The following is a 14,489-nucleotide window of genomic DNA, read 5'->3' as shown; positions in this document are numbered from 1 at the left end:
CAGATTATTGTTTTCTTTAGGCAGATTATTTTTTCCTCTTTGGGACTTCCTGCTACCCAGACAGTTTGTAGCCAGATCCAGCTTGTAATTGTATGAGCCAGGAGACAAGGCAGTACGAATGCAGCAGTTTTGACTTCAATCACTGTAAGCTGCCTTGAAATCATATTCTGAAGAACCTTATCCAACCCTGACATGGGTCTAGATTCTGATACAGTTGACCAGAACTGATATAACTGGATACACTGCACAAGAAGTGGAAATAGAGCACAGCCTATTGCAGTAAAACTCTGTAGCTTACATGAACAAAAATGCCTTTCATGACAGAGCTTTCTCAAAACAGAAGCGAGCTAAAATCTGCAAATAGAACTCACTTTGCGGGTTTAAACAGAGTTTTCTAGGGGACTTCAGTCAGCACAGCTAAGCAGGTTTTGTCATAGCTTTACCAGTGAAATCATTGCTTGTAGGAATGGAATTTCTCTATTTACTATATGACTATTACACTATTCTAAACACTAATGGAAATCTCCACCTGCAGCCTGAAACATTTCCTTTTTTTCCTATGTTTTATTGCACTACCTTACTGGATGGTCCCTCCTATTAAATCCTGGACTGTTCTCCAAATCTTTTACTAAAATCTTAGTCCTTTACTGACATATAAGATCTTAGCAACTTTCTGGATTTTACCAAACTGTAGTATATTAACAGACCCAGTGCCTAGAAAGCATTTCTGGCAGGCAAAATTCCTAGGCTAGCTGGATAATGTGCAGTGACAGCTGATGCAGAACACAGGAAGTTACTTGTTTATATTTCACTAAGTTATAAAATTCAACTGACACTAGGGACAGAACTCTGAACTTACTATCAAACTAACTTTATACTCATGCTTAAAACGCAAATACCCGCTTAACTGGAAAATAACAGAAAAACTACCCAGTCTCAAAATCTGGCATCTATTTACTCCCTCCAAATGATGCTTTCCTTACTCATTAAAGACTGATTAGATAGTTGCTGACAAAAATAATGCTCAACAGCAAAACAAATCAAAATCTAATTTCCCTTCAACTCTAGTGACCAAACCAAATCACTAGATACTTAGAAAGAAAAGAACCTTTTTTTCCCCCCCTAATTATTCACCCAAACATGTAAGTGCTAGAAGCCATACAACCTGAGGAGCATTGGAAAGAAGAGTGTTTACATTCATACTGGCTAGCTCCACTATTCACATCCAGGACTTCAGAAACTGAGCAAAGAGCTTGGAAGTTTGAGGCGGTTGCTATCTTTCTTTTAGCCATAGGAAATACAACACAATGAAGCTTTGGGTAAGACTAGTGCTTTAAGTTGCTGTGAAAATACAAGTGAAATAGCAGTGTTAAAACAAAAACATCAAGAGTATTAATCACTTTGAGCCTTTAAAATACACAGCAGTATGAAAATTTACAGAAAAAGAGCAGACTGGCATCTAAACTTAGCATGTAAAAAAGGTAGCCTAGTGATCTGCAGTACAGACACGTAAACACAGCTATCAGTATATCCAAAATATTTTCCTATCCTTATCATTTGTGTGAGTTTTATCTGGGCTTTGAACAGACACTGCAGCTCTGTACGTGCTATTCTGCAAATAAGGTTTCTTCTACAAGACAATGTAAGAACAAGTTCCAGGAAGGTTCAGAAAAAATAAAACTTGGCTAAGTAAAAAAAAAAGTTTGGTCCTCTAAGGTAAGTCGTTCTGCTGAAAACAGGGATCAAATTCCTTCAGCTTGTTGTTTTTTACAACAGAAGCTGACCTAAAATAACTATGATTTGCAGAACTATTACTGCACTTATTAACCATATTTTAAAAGGTCTCAGATGACAATGTAAGCATTAAATAAAATGAGCTTTTAGTACTCATGGAAACAATGTGAAAGATCAATCTAATTACAGGAATTGTAATTGCTTGTTGAGAAGCTATTTACTCTGCAATGCCCAATTGTTTACAAACAAGATACCTTGTTATTCCTCTGAGCAGGCAACAGTACTGAAAAGCAACTATACAGTATGGCAAGACATCCTTTCATCACGCCTAAAATCTGAAACAAGAGTTCCGTTCAGAGAAAATCTCAGAGCAAAAGCTCTTATAAATTTCAGCTTTGAATTAATCATAGATACTGATCACAAGACACCAGCTAATCTGAATACTGCAGTATGAGCTAGCAAATTCAAATGGTGGCTCACTTCCAGTAACACAGGGAGCAACTTCTCCATTCTGCAAGCCACTCCTTTTTACCCTCACTGTACCTCCCTAGGAGAGCAAAGTAAAGATATGCAAGCCTACAAATTTTAATGTCATCAAGCCTCCTGGACAAATACTCCAAAAAATTTAACAATTTGCTTCAGTAAGTATGCTAAACCATTTATACAGAATTGCAGTATGACAGTAAAAACCACTGGAGGCTTAAGTGATAGCATTGCTCTTAGGAGGGATACCATGGACCACCACCGTGCTCATATTTTAAAAGCAGGCAAGTAAGTAAGCTTTGAAATAACTCTAAGCAAGAGGGTAAGTCAACTTTGCCAGCTGACTTATCTTAAATAAACAATATACCTTAATAATACTTATGGAATTCACTTCAAGTCATACAGAATTAAATACTTTAAAAATAAACAATATACTAAAAAGGATCTTGAGAAACAACATAAGCGTATGCTTACCTTTTACAAGCTGTGGCCATTCGGTGACATCAGGGTGATCACAATTTTGAGTCACTGATTAAAAATGAGTTGTCACACCAGTCCTGTATCACGCTGGGCTAAGCATAAGCTTAACAACTCTAAATAAGTAAAAATAATTCGGTTAAAAGTCCTTACAAGTTATTTTCAGCTAGTTCACTAAAACATCATAAAACACAAGAACAATATTGATGCTACACATTGTTTTATCTGCAAGATTAAGACCTACTGCACAAAAATCAATTCATTTTTGAATGACATTCTAAGATTTATAGAGTAACTAACAAGCAGAACTACTTACTAGAGTAAGTTTTTAGAGTAACTAACCAGTACATTCAACTGGTGAACTTGAAAATTCATTAACTTATTTTTAGCCTCAAAAACCCCTCCCAAAACCAAACCCCATCTCTTGGACCAGTAGAAAGCACCCAAAATCAAGCATTCAAAGATTTGGAAGCATGTGCATAAATATAAACTGTAATTTCTAAATAAAATAAAATTCCATTAGTTGTTTCCCTGTTACAACTCAATATTGGTTCCTAATGAGGCTCTGTGTTCCCAGGGGAGCAACATGTAACTTGCACTTTGCTGTATGCCTCTCCCCAAAACGAAGCAAGCTAAAGCCATGTGAAAGTTTCAAAGGAGCAGTCTTTGCCATCTGTGGCCAAACTTTTAGGTTCTTTGCTCCATTCACGCCACATGTACTCTCTCCTCTCCCTTAAATTTTCAAAAGTGTATTTTACCTGTCAATTGTTTCCCGTGATCTGGCTCCACCGGTATAAATTGAAGGGTTGGTCCTTTACTTTGTCACGCAGGTGGCAGCCAATGATCACTCAGCAATACTCCTGCCCAGAGCGCCCTGGGACCACCCCAGCTGATTGCTTCCATGGCTGAAAAGGAACCAGTTAGTCTCTTACCTACTGCTATTATCTACTCTAAACTAAAGTTAACTGATAAAATATTTCCAACCATAACCCTCAACACTCAATTCACCCCATTCTCTCTCCCACCCAAGCTCCTCGGTGCACTGGACAAAGTTTGTAAAGAAAAACGGCCTGATGGACAGTCAGATCACAAACAGCATTATTCACTTCCTGTTAACATAAAGTTTTGATTACAATTGAAGTGTTATTACTGTATTTGGTGAATAAAAAAAGTTATCTAACTTTCTCTAAACAGCAGGTAGCTATGAAGACAGACCTCTGTGCAGTATTTGATAAGTTTATTCCTGCAGCTCTAACCCAGATGAAGCCCCACATTTGTTGCCATGCAGCAGAAGCCTCATACAGAAGCAGGGTGCAAAAAGGCTAGTGAGCTACTGAGGGCACACCCACAGGTCTCTACAACACCCACAGTCACAACAGCCTGATACAAACACCAAGAGAAGCACAGATAGTTATAAATCTTTCATCCACAAAAGCTTTCATGCTTCAGTTCAATCTATTACAAAAGGTCTTAGGTTTGTTGAGGAATCAAGCATTTTTAATGCTAATTTGTATCTCTTGACTTGTTATAGATACAAAATCACTAATAGGGAAGCAAAGCCCTTTATTTTCTAAAGTTTGTCAGAAAAGCTGCTGACTTCTGTCCTTTTACTACAATTTGCCATCATGCTACAAACTCTGCAACAGAATAAAATTTGTAGTAGTTGTGGAATGATGCTTTTTAGTTTTATTGGGTATATTCCTCAAGGCAGGAGAAGTGCCATTTAATTATTTTAACAGCAGTAATATTTGAGTCTTCTCATCTAAACACGAGTACAGTTGAGATATGGAAAGTAAAAAAAAAAAAGCAGACTACCAAAAACCTATGAAACAAAACAGAGGTTCTCTAGTACCTATGTTTTGCAGGTGTAAACTATCAAAGTTTAACAAGTCAATGCCAGAAACACAGTACAATGAATAAAAGTCAGTTGAAAAGGTTCCTCATCTGTCAACATTAAGTGACAAACAGGGTAAAAATTTTCAAATTAATATTTGCTGACCATCAGCTCTACGAAAAGCAAACAGCAAAAACCAAGATGCTGATGCAAAACTGAGAAGCCTTAAAACACTGCTTATGGCATTCTGATTGAGACCTGACAATGCCCACTTTCAGGCAAGTCTCAGCTTTAAAGAAACAGATACTTATTCTAAGGCAGTGCTTTCTTCTAAAGTTAAACCTAAATTCTTGCTGCTTTCTGAACTGATGTGAAATGGCTCTGTAAAAGTGCATTTAGAAATTAACACCACTTCTAGCGCTTTACCCAAGTAACTTCTAGCATGCTGGTCAAGAAGGACAGGGGTGTAGCCTCTAAGGCCTCACTGGTTGGGAAATCCACATTCTGTTTGACTGCTGGAAGTACCAGTTCATGTTCTGGATACCAAATCAATCACTCCCTCCCTAGACTTGTATCATGCAGACCACAGGCAAAAGCTAATTACAGTAGTCTTCAATTCAAATGGAAGCATGTTAGAACAACAGGCTGACAGCAACCTTCATAAAACAGGGTTTTCCTGAGGCTGTTTCATGTGGGAGAAGTCATGAACGGGATTGTCAACAGTGAAGGAATGCATGAAGTATCGGTGCTGGATTAAAAAAACATCAGATTTTATAATGTTAAATAATACACTCTGAGGTGGCAGTCCACAATCTTGGCCAAGACACATTTGTGCCCAGGCCTGACACAGATCCAACTTTGTTAGTCAGATTTACCACACCACCATAGTACCTACAGCAGCTCCATGAAGAGAGGCAGTATCCCAACTGGTATGAATCTCACCAAGCTGAATTTAACTGATCTAAGTTTTGCAGTGAAATTTGCCTCTACATATTTAATATATTGTGAATTAGAGCTTTGAATTCGGTAGTTGCAGCACTTCTAATCCATTACAGGATACCTTAAAGCTAGATTTATGGTACTACGGTCTAAAAATCTCATGCTATTTTCAATAATCCAGACGCAAGAAATCTTAATGAATCATTTCCCCCTTCTACCGCTTTGTACTACTTTCCCCATCTATCCTTGCCACCACTCCTGTGGGACAGAATACGATTGGCAAGGATTCCCTAGCACAGATGAAAGAATTGGTTTTTCTAAAACCTTACTCATTCACCCATCAGCAGAGTACTGTCTGCTGGTAAAGAGACCAGCATGTTGAAACATGGGGTGAGTAGTGAAGGAGACTGCCATCAAAGATACCTTATTCTGAATCTAGTTTGAACAACATTTTGACTGCTGGATCCAAACAAGGCAGAAAAAAAGACTGGTCTAAGAGTCAAAGAACACTACTTGATCGGGAAAGGGAAACTACACTGATGAATATGCTAAAATCATGAAGGGCATTATGAAGAATAGGAAACTGACCTAAACCAACTGCTTACAAAAAATAATCTCTGGGTAGAACTTACTTTTTACAGGGTAGGAACAGTAGCATCAGAACAGACATTTATTCTTATCACTCAGACAGATTTCTCTGGTCTTCACTGTCATGATTAGCATGGCTTACAGTTTAGGCTTTCACAGACACACATAGCAGCTGAAGGTATCAAACAAGGTTTGTGCCTTTGGAGTATGTCTGAGAAACCAGAGATGGCTGCTAGACTCTTTGGGACTGGGCAGGCTCCAGTGCAGACACATCTATAGCTGCCTAGTGACTGCTTAGAAGAGGTAGCTTCAACCAGGACTACAACAACCCGTTGTAATTTGCAAGACAATAGACAAGATCCTGCCTTCACACCATGTACCTGAAGAACCTTGCATGGTTTGGAGCAACCCTCATGGAAAGGCAACAGGATAAATAACATTTATGCAGTAGTGTGAGACAACAGTCATTTCTCCAAGATGGAAAAAGTGCAGATTTTCTGAAAAAAAAATGTTCTTATTGACTCAAAAAGAGGGGGAAAATAAATAATAAATGACTGGAAGAATAAGAAGTCAGAAACCAAGTTCAGATGCATCAAAAGGGACTAAAAGCAACTTTGTGGCATAGCCTGATGAGATCTTCTCTTTGCCTATTTCATTTAATCTTGAAAGTCTGCAATCACAAACATGAGCCAAGAAGAGGTCCTCAGCTTCAACATACAGAACCTAAAGCCATACCATGGAGAATGTAAGTACCTATTTGTAAACAATGAAAAATAAAGCCAAAAAAATTCCAGCTACAAATCACTTAATCAAAAGTTGTCACTTACATGGATTTCATATACCGTATCGCTTTCTCTGCATTATTTGATGTTCATTTTCTGTGACAGCACAGCAATCTGGCAGTTAACACCCAGGATGTGAGGTCTAGGAAGATCCCTGAGAGGAAGAACACTTATTTAAACTAAACAACTTACTGACCTGACTGTAGGATGGTTTACCCTGGGAGGTGGTATTTGTAAGAATTTAAGTTTCCTTTACAAAAGAGTTTTAAGTATACACTTGAGTAATCCTTGATCCAAATTTTTTTAAGATTCTCTTTTTGACAGATGATCTAATGAAAACAAGGTGATTCACCTGTACAAAGTAGTACATGATCTTCCTTACCTTTCAGTGCCAGAATTTGAGTTGCTTAATCAAAAATAACCATCCCCAAGAAGAAACCTTTGTATGTTTTCTGAAGAATCCCTCTGAATCCCCCAAGAATGAATTTGATATGTTTCCAGAATGACTTTGAGCACCATGATGAAACAGTCATCATCTATAGAGTAAGAGGTGCCCTCAGGACTACCCTAGCTAGCTTACTACTTCAAACAAGGAACCAACAACTAATAAGAAAACTGGCCTTTTATAACATAAGATTGATTGAAGTGTCCTGGAAGAAACTATAGAATATTCACCAAATCCCTAAGCTCAATCTCAACTGTCACTTGTAGAAAAAAAAAATATTAATAGACATGTTTGAGACTTAATTTCTTGATATGGTTGGAAACATCAATTACTTTTGTTGACTGCACGCTGTTTCCAACACAGAAAACGTGAAAAGACATAAGATTCCAGAAGTTTTCTTCATGCAGCTAGTACCAGGTTGAATTATCAATTATCCTAAAGGAAAATAAACGAGCCACTAATAAAACCCGATAAAATAAATTCCCAAAAAGCTGCAAAAAAACTGTAGTAAGACATCTATATGATTTTTTTCCCACTGCCTGGTAAACCAAACCATTCAACTAATAACGATAAATACAAAATTACATAGTTAGAAGACCAAAGGAATTGGGTTCTATCCTGGAAAATGCCAACCTAAAGTGACTAAGGCAGTCACAACTGATGAGCAAATGCACACATGGTCCCAGTTACTACAGCCAGGACAACAGATATGACTCATGAAGGGTTCCTGGAAAGGTGTCTGTTCATCTGCACAAAATACATCAGACATATTCAAAACTTAAGCCCAGTTCTCCAATTATTTGCTATTCTTCAAAAATGTTCCAGAAGTAGCAGAAAAGAGCCACAAAGACAGCATGAAGATAGAGAGTGCCTTGTGACTAGATAACGGAAACAGTTCCAAGTTATTCAAGCTAATCAATATGGATACGGGAAGAAACTAAGTCCTCTCATAGCACTGAAATACATAGAAAAGATCTTCCAATTAAAAGCAAGCATATGAAACCCTCACATGACTAGAAACTGAAGGCTGACCAATACAAATTAGAGTAGGAACAAAAACATGCAGGGTAGTGAGATCAATTAACACTTGAGTCAGTTATCTGGGGTGGGGATCTGAATTTGCTTATATCTTCAAATCAAAGCTGGTGCCATTCTAGAATTCATACTTCAGTAAAAACACAAGTTACTGACTTTAATAAAGGTAGACTACAGTGCATTGGAATATAAAGAGATCAACTACAGATTTTAAAAGCTTCACCCTATAATACCCGTATACTTTTTGATACAACGTATCAATTTGCGTTGATGTTAATATTTCACAAATCAAAGCAAGAGAAAAAGGTCTACTGTTCACTCCCACTCTCTCCCCTCACCCCAAAGCTAAAGGCCAATGTGTAATTCTCATTTTCTACAACTGCCCCCACAACTCCGAACACAGATTTTTTCCTTCAACATTTGTTTTCAGTTTGATATTTCAGCAGATCATAGAGGTACTTTCTTCACCTTTGTAAAAAGGGGAAAGCCTGAAATTATCTTTAGCTTCTGCATTTTTCCTTTCGACCACAACTCATTTTTCTTCCACTACACATACTCCTTATTTTTTCCAGCTGAACCACTTGTTTCTATCTCAGTCATGCCTGCTACTTTAGGCTCCCTCCAAAGCGATGTGCAGTTATGAATGGAAAGCCCCTCCTACATCTGGAGTGAAATCCAATCATCTATTTAAATTTCCTTTAGTAGCTCTCCTTTTACTGGCTAGGTATCAAGTTATTTTCCAAACAGGTAAGTTTTACAGCTTCACTTCAGCTTTAATATTTAAACTTTTATTCCATCTATCTTTTTACTTATGCTTTGTTATTTGCTTTCTTTTGCTACCCATCTTTCATGCAGCCTTCCACGTAAAGTATATTGCTGTTCACCAAGTTCTTCAGCATTTGTTTATATGCAGTTTATATTAAGACCAAGCGATCATGCAATCCTGTAGCATAACATTCAGCTTTTCTGATGTTCCATTAGTATTTATTACTCACAAGTTGTGGGGGATTAGAGGGGAATTCTTTGTCAATTTATGAAGTGCATACCCTTACAAAGATTATGCATACAGTGGGAAGTGGTTAAACATTAAAAAAAAAGCAGCCAGCAGAAATAATGGCTTCAGTTTGAAGAGCCATCATATACACAACTGGTATTGAAACTGAAGAGCAAGAAGCAGGTGGGTGGTCCCAGTGGTGCTGTGGGTACAAAATTGAATATACGCTACCTGCCAGATGCCTGCTAGAGTAAAGGACCAATCTATACAATTCTCTCAGGAACATCTGGATTGTGATAACGTAACACTATATCTTCAAGAGATTTACAGTTTTTAATTAGCACACACTATATTTAATGTTTCAGCTTAGAATCAGTCATTTTATCTCCTGTCTATAGCTTCCTACAAAACAGAACTTAACCAAGAAAAAAAGACAGCCTTATGCAAGGTTGAGATTTCAAAACTTCAAATATGTTCTTATGTTAAGTATCTTCAAAAGAAAAATCTAGACATAAACCTACAGCATATAAAATTCTTTATCTGCAGTTATGAGTTCTTCCCCACATTTTAAGTGTTTAAACAAGAAAGTACACACATAGCTTAGAAGCAGTTGTTGAACTACATACAATTTTATATATGCATTAACAGACCTATTTAATATGGTTGAAAAATGTACTTATACATATTTTTTTCCTGAATGCAGCAATGCATAAAGTTTCAAAAATTCTCTGTGTAACAAGTTGCAGAACCACAGAACTTAAGCAACATTAGAGTGGTGCAGCTGTTCCATACTACCACGTATCTCTCCACAGGACTACAGCAGAATAAACTTAGAAAACAGAAATTAAAGTAACTACAAGTTAAGGTTCCAACCTTGCTCTAATACATGTACATACTTTTAAGCTGGCTGGACATTTAAGAGCCTAGACAAAAAGAGATACCACATGCTCATGTTGGCACTGGTAATGAAGGTTCCACTTCTGTATTTCCTAAGACTCCAATTTGCAAATTTGACTTACACTGATGTTTGCTTAAGTCTTCTAGTAGCTCTGAACTTACTTTTCAAGTCATACCTAAAAACTGTATGAGCCTCACTATAAATATGCTCAGTAGCATATTTATAAGCATATATAAGCATATATGCCCCCCGCCCCAAACTTTCAGAAACAGCACCAATTCTTATGTAATCCATGAAGAAATAGATGGACGGTGAAACTGAGTTTGTTTGCAACTGTAAAACAAATTAAAAGGGAATTCATCAATGGTGTATCATCAGTATTTATTTTCGCTATGAGAAAAAGAAATTAAATAACTCAGTTTTCTAGACAACTATGCCTAAGTAAAAGACCACAGTCAAAAGAAATGGGGGAAAATGAACGTGTGTTTCTTCTCTTCCTGAATTTATTTTCAACTTTTGTTCTTTTTTAAATCAGGGAACAAAAGTATAATTATTAGCATACACACAATATAAGTGAAAACATAAACATACCATATCTTTCCAGAGCTTCAGAAACTTGTCCTTTCAAATTCTAAAATGGACTTCTACAGTTCTTGTACCTATAATGCAAAACATTACATTTCAGTTTTTGCACTACACTCCATACCAATCTGAAGCTCAATACATCTTCAAAACAATACAATCAAGAATGGCCACCCAATTAGTCACAAGTTTGCAACTAAAGGAAACATACTTAATCACAGAATATCTCAAGTTGGAAGGCACCCATAAAGATCACCGACTGCAACGCCCTGCTCCTCGCAGGACTACCTAAAACTAAACCACATGACTTCCCAAATTAAGTCATACTTCCCATAAAAACCACATCAGAAAATACTTAGTATGTCAGGGAAACTATGAAAGCAGAAAGTCCATACACACAATGTTTCTTATTCTTTCCTCTGTAGCGATGCAATAGTTTTACAATTCCATTCATCCAGTTCCTTACAAATGTCCATTTCCTTTATCTTGAAGATTTTGGCAAGGTTTCTCCTTCCCCTCCCCATCTCCCACCCTTTTTTTTTTTTTTTAAAGAATTTGTATTTATAATTAGAAAAACCCCACACCCAACACTCAAAAGAAGTCACAGACTGAACCACATCTTTGTCCTGGCTGCATAAAATTGCTAGAGTTTGGTAAGTTTTTTCTAGAAATTGTTCATTTTCAGGAAAGCCATAATTAACAAGAGACACACAACTAAAACTGACTTCAAAATGTTTTCAACAAATACATAAAAGCACAATACATTTCATGGGGGAAAAAGTGACAAATGGGCATACAGGCATATAACTGAAGAAATCTAGTAATTACTTTCCAAAGAGTTACTCATTTGGCACAGACTACCACATTTCCAGTACTGTGAAGATTTAATACTTAAGTTTCTTGGTTCTAAAACTCTATTAAGAGCAAATAGCTGATTTAGGCTTATCTCCAATATAGATCAAAGTTCCCATCAAGGAAACCCTGATTTGGTTACCTTAAGAGTACATTCAGGTTTTTCTTAAAAGATGTCAAACCACAGAGAACCCATCCAATACCAAAGGCCCAATTCTTTATCAGGGATGTGAAATGGGGTGATCCTGGACTGACAGTCATCAGTCATGCCAGTAAAGCTCTAAAGCACTAACAGTTCGTACACAATTTTTTTTATTTAAAGAAAAAAGTTAATTAGGGCACCCTACCTGTTTCATGAAACAAGATTGCTATTTCAACAAACAATTATGGTAATTATGTGGATTTATGTACAATTAGGATTAATGAGTTAATGTTATGCAACTGTGTCAATAAAGCTTTACTACCTTTCAGAAGAAGAAAAAGAATAAATTTATTTGAACAATGAGACAGTAACTGATTTTCCTATGTGGAGGTGGCACTTCTACTCCACACCAACAACAGAAATACAGAACATCTACCTTATATTCTACTAAAGAATAATTCTTCATTCACAATGATGCCATTAGGCAAACTCAGTTGAAAGTATTCTGGCAATGTGACCAATTTCACAGCTTGTATCACAGAGCTTCTAGCTTAAACTCCAACATATATATTTGTTCATGTACACACATAGAGCAATGTCATCCCTATGAAATTCACTCACTCTCTGCTAAGGTACAAAAGCTCCAGCATTCACTACGCACAGAGTACGAGCAGAACACAAAGTACAGCATGAAAAAGTATCTATCAAACACACACATCCATCTGGGATCTTAAGACTATTGCCCAGCAATAGGAGAAGTGAAAACAAAGGTTCTCAACATAACTGAAGCTATGCAGTTTAAGACAGTACAATTTACAGAAGAAACAAGACCATAGTTGGAGGAGATGGAGACAAGGGTCTCGCTTGATAACATGTACCTAACAGCAGAAAAGCAAGAAATCCCAACAGCACAGAACTGAGGTTCCCAGACTTCCAGTTCTCTTTACTCAGTCCTCCCCCAACAGCTACCACCAAGGCAGAGCAGGAGTTCTCCAGTCTACTAAAAAAATTTGCTCAAAGGCTACACAACCACCAACATGCAATACAAAATTTGTAATGCATGTCTAAAAGGAATGAAAATAATTTCATGAAGTCAGATGTGCTTTCACATTCACCTTTAGTATACTTATTAGCATTAAGCCACATCTGCCTAAAAAAAATGCAAATGGCAAATGTGACTAAAAGCATGGCTAACACTATTGCTTCCACTCAACCTAAAGAAATCTTGATCTGCCACATGACCTGAGTCAAGAGCTGCTTGTTTACAACAGTGTCATACATTTTCAACAAGGAAGAGACTTCAAGGCACACAATGATGTTAGCAAAGATGGTAAGCCACTGAATTAACAAAACGGCAGCAAACAAAACTGCAAAATATTAAAGAAATTAATTATAGATCACAGAAAATACTCTGCAACTCTTATGTCTGGCTTGATGAAAGGCATCATGAAATCACCCCTATCAGGTGCTTAAACAATGTTTCCCACTTTTTTTTTTTCCAAGAACTGTCACAACACAGGAGCAGAAAATAGATTGTTAACATAATTTCAAATGAGAATAATTTTCTTCCACAACTGACATTTTTATCTAACAACATTAGCCAAATAAACAACTATTCACAAACACCCTTCTTTCAATAAGATATTCAGGTCATAGGAACCATGCAAATGGAATATTTATCATCACCTTACAATGTAAAGGGCTCGACCAATGCCACCAAGAAACACCACTATTTTCTGTGAAAGTGAAGCATCCTCCTGTGCCCTTGACCTCTGATGGAACTTGCAGGTTGTGTGGACTATAAGTATGTATTTCTATGGTCCACAACAGACTAAGTTTTGCTACAACAGCTGAAACACACCTAGATGCTAGTATACCTTGGACTTTCTAAAAATAACATAGACTATATACACATACTAAACCACAATTCGAAACAAAAATCATTATCTGAATCATTATCTGAATAAGGCTATAAAAATAAAAGATGAAAACATATTGGAAGTAGCGATAGACCTCCTCAGTATTATCTAGCTTTATAGGAGTTTTTGAACTCTTTTAAGATAACAAAAAACATGATACTTTAAAATCAAAATATTTTAGGCATTGAAGTAATCAGCTCAAACACATGAATAACCATAATGCAAAAGAAAAAACTCATCTACAACTATGGTAGCATTTCCTGAAATATTTTGACCTGCAGCCCATTTTAGAAGTTCAGCTCCTTTAAGAGTCACACCACCACCCTCTAACACCCCAAGCCTGCTGAACCGCAGCTGCTGCAACCTGGGTCCCAGAGCATACCAGAGCAGGAGCACACAAGCAGTGCCAGAGCCTGGCTGCCTGGACAAGTCTGGCATCCCTCAGCACCGTGCAAGCTTGGCAACATGTTAGATAGCTCTTGAGGCTCCCCTGCACACAGCTCCTTAAGGTAAGGGAGAGGAGGTGTTTATTTGTCATTCTAATCTCCTGATTTCACCAATTTCTTTGGTGTAATGATTATCAACAAGTCCAAAAAGGGGTCCACCAAAGGGAGCAGAAGTGTGGTCTCTTCTATGAAGGAAAGACAAAGAACTAGCTTCACTCCTGAAAATCTAGCTTGGTCAAGACAGCAGAAGTCCTGCCACAGTCCCCACAGGACACCAGAGTGAAAAGCAGATGATGTGGACTAATCACTGCCAACGAATTATGCAACAACTACCAAACC

General features: G+C 37.2%; 1 long non-coding RNA gene across 11 annotated transcripts in view; it reads right to left on the bottom strand.

The window, feature by feature from the left end:
* LOC121087495 overlaps positions 1–14,489 on the bottom strand; it is a 37,672-nt gene that overhangs the window by 9,599 nt on the left and 13,584 nt on the right. For 9 of the 11 annotated variants that reach the window (XR_005827636.1, XR_005827638.1, XR_005827632.1 and 6 more), the window contains 3 exons: positions 10,801–10,868; positions 3,453–3,599; positions 2,692–2,810 (listed from right to left, as the gene is read on the bottom strand). This is a non-coding gene — a long non-coding RNA (uncharacterized LOC121087495). Of the gene's footprint in view, positions 1–2,691; positions 2,811–3,452; positions 3,600–6,882; positions 6,992–10,800; positions 10,869–14,489 lie in introns of all 11 variants that reach the window. The other 2 variants (XR_005827641.1, XR_005827640.1) reach the window with 1 other exon arrangement.

Source organism: Falco naumanni, chromosome 4 (assembly GCF_017639655.2).
Source record: "Falco naumanni isolate bFalNau1 chromosome 4, bFalNau1.pat, whole genome shotgun sequence".
Taxonomy (NCBI): domain Eukaryota; kingdom Metazoa; phylum Chordata; class Aves; order Falconiformes; family Falconidae; genus Falco; species Falco naumanni.
This window is presented reverse-complemented; position numbering and strand designations above follow the sequence as displayed.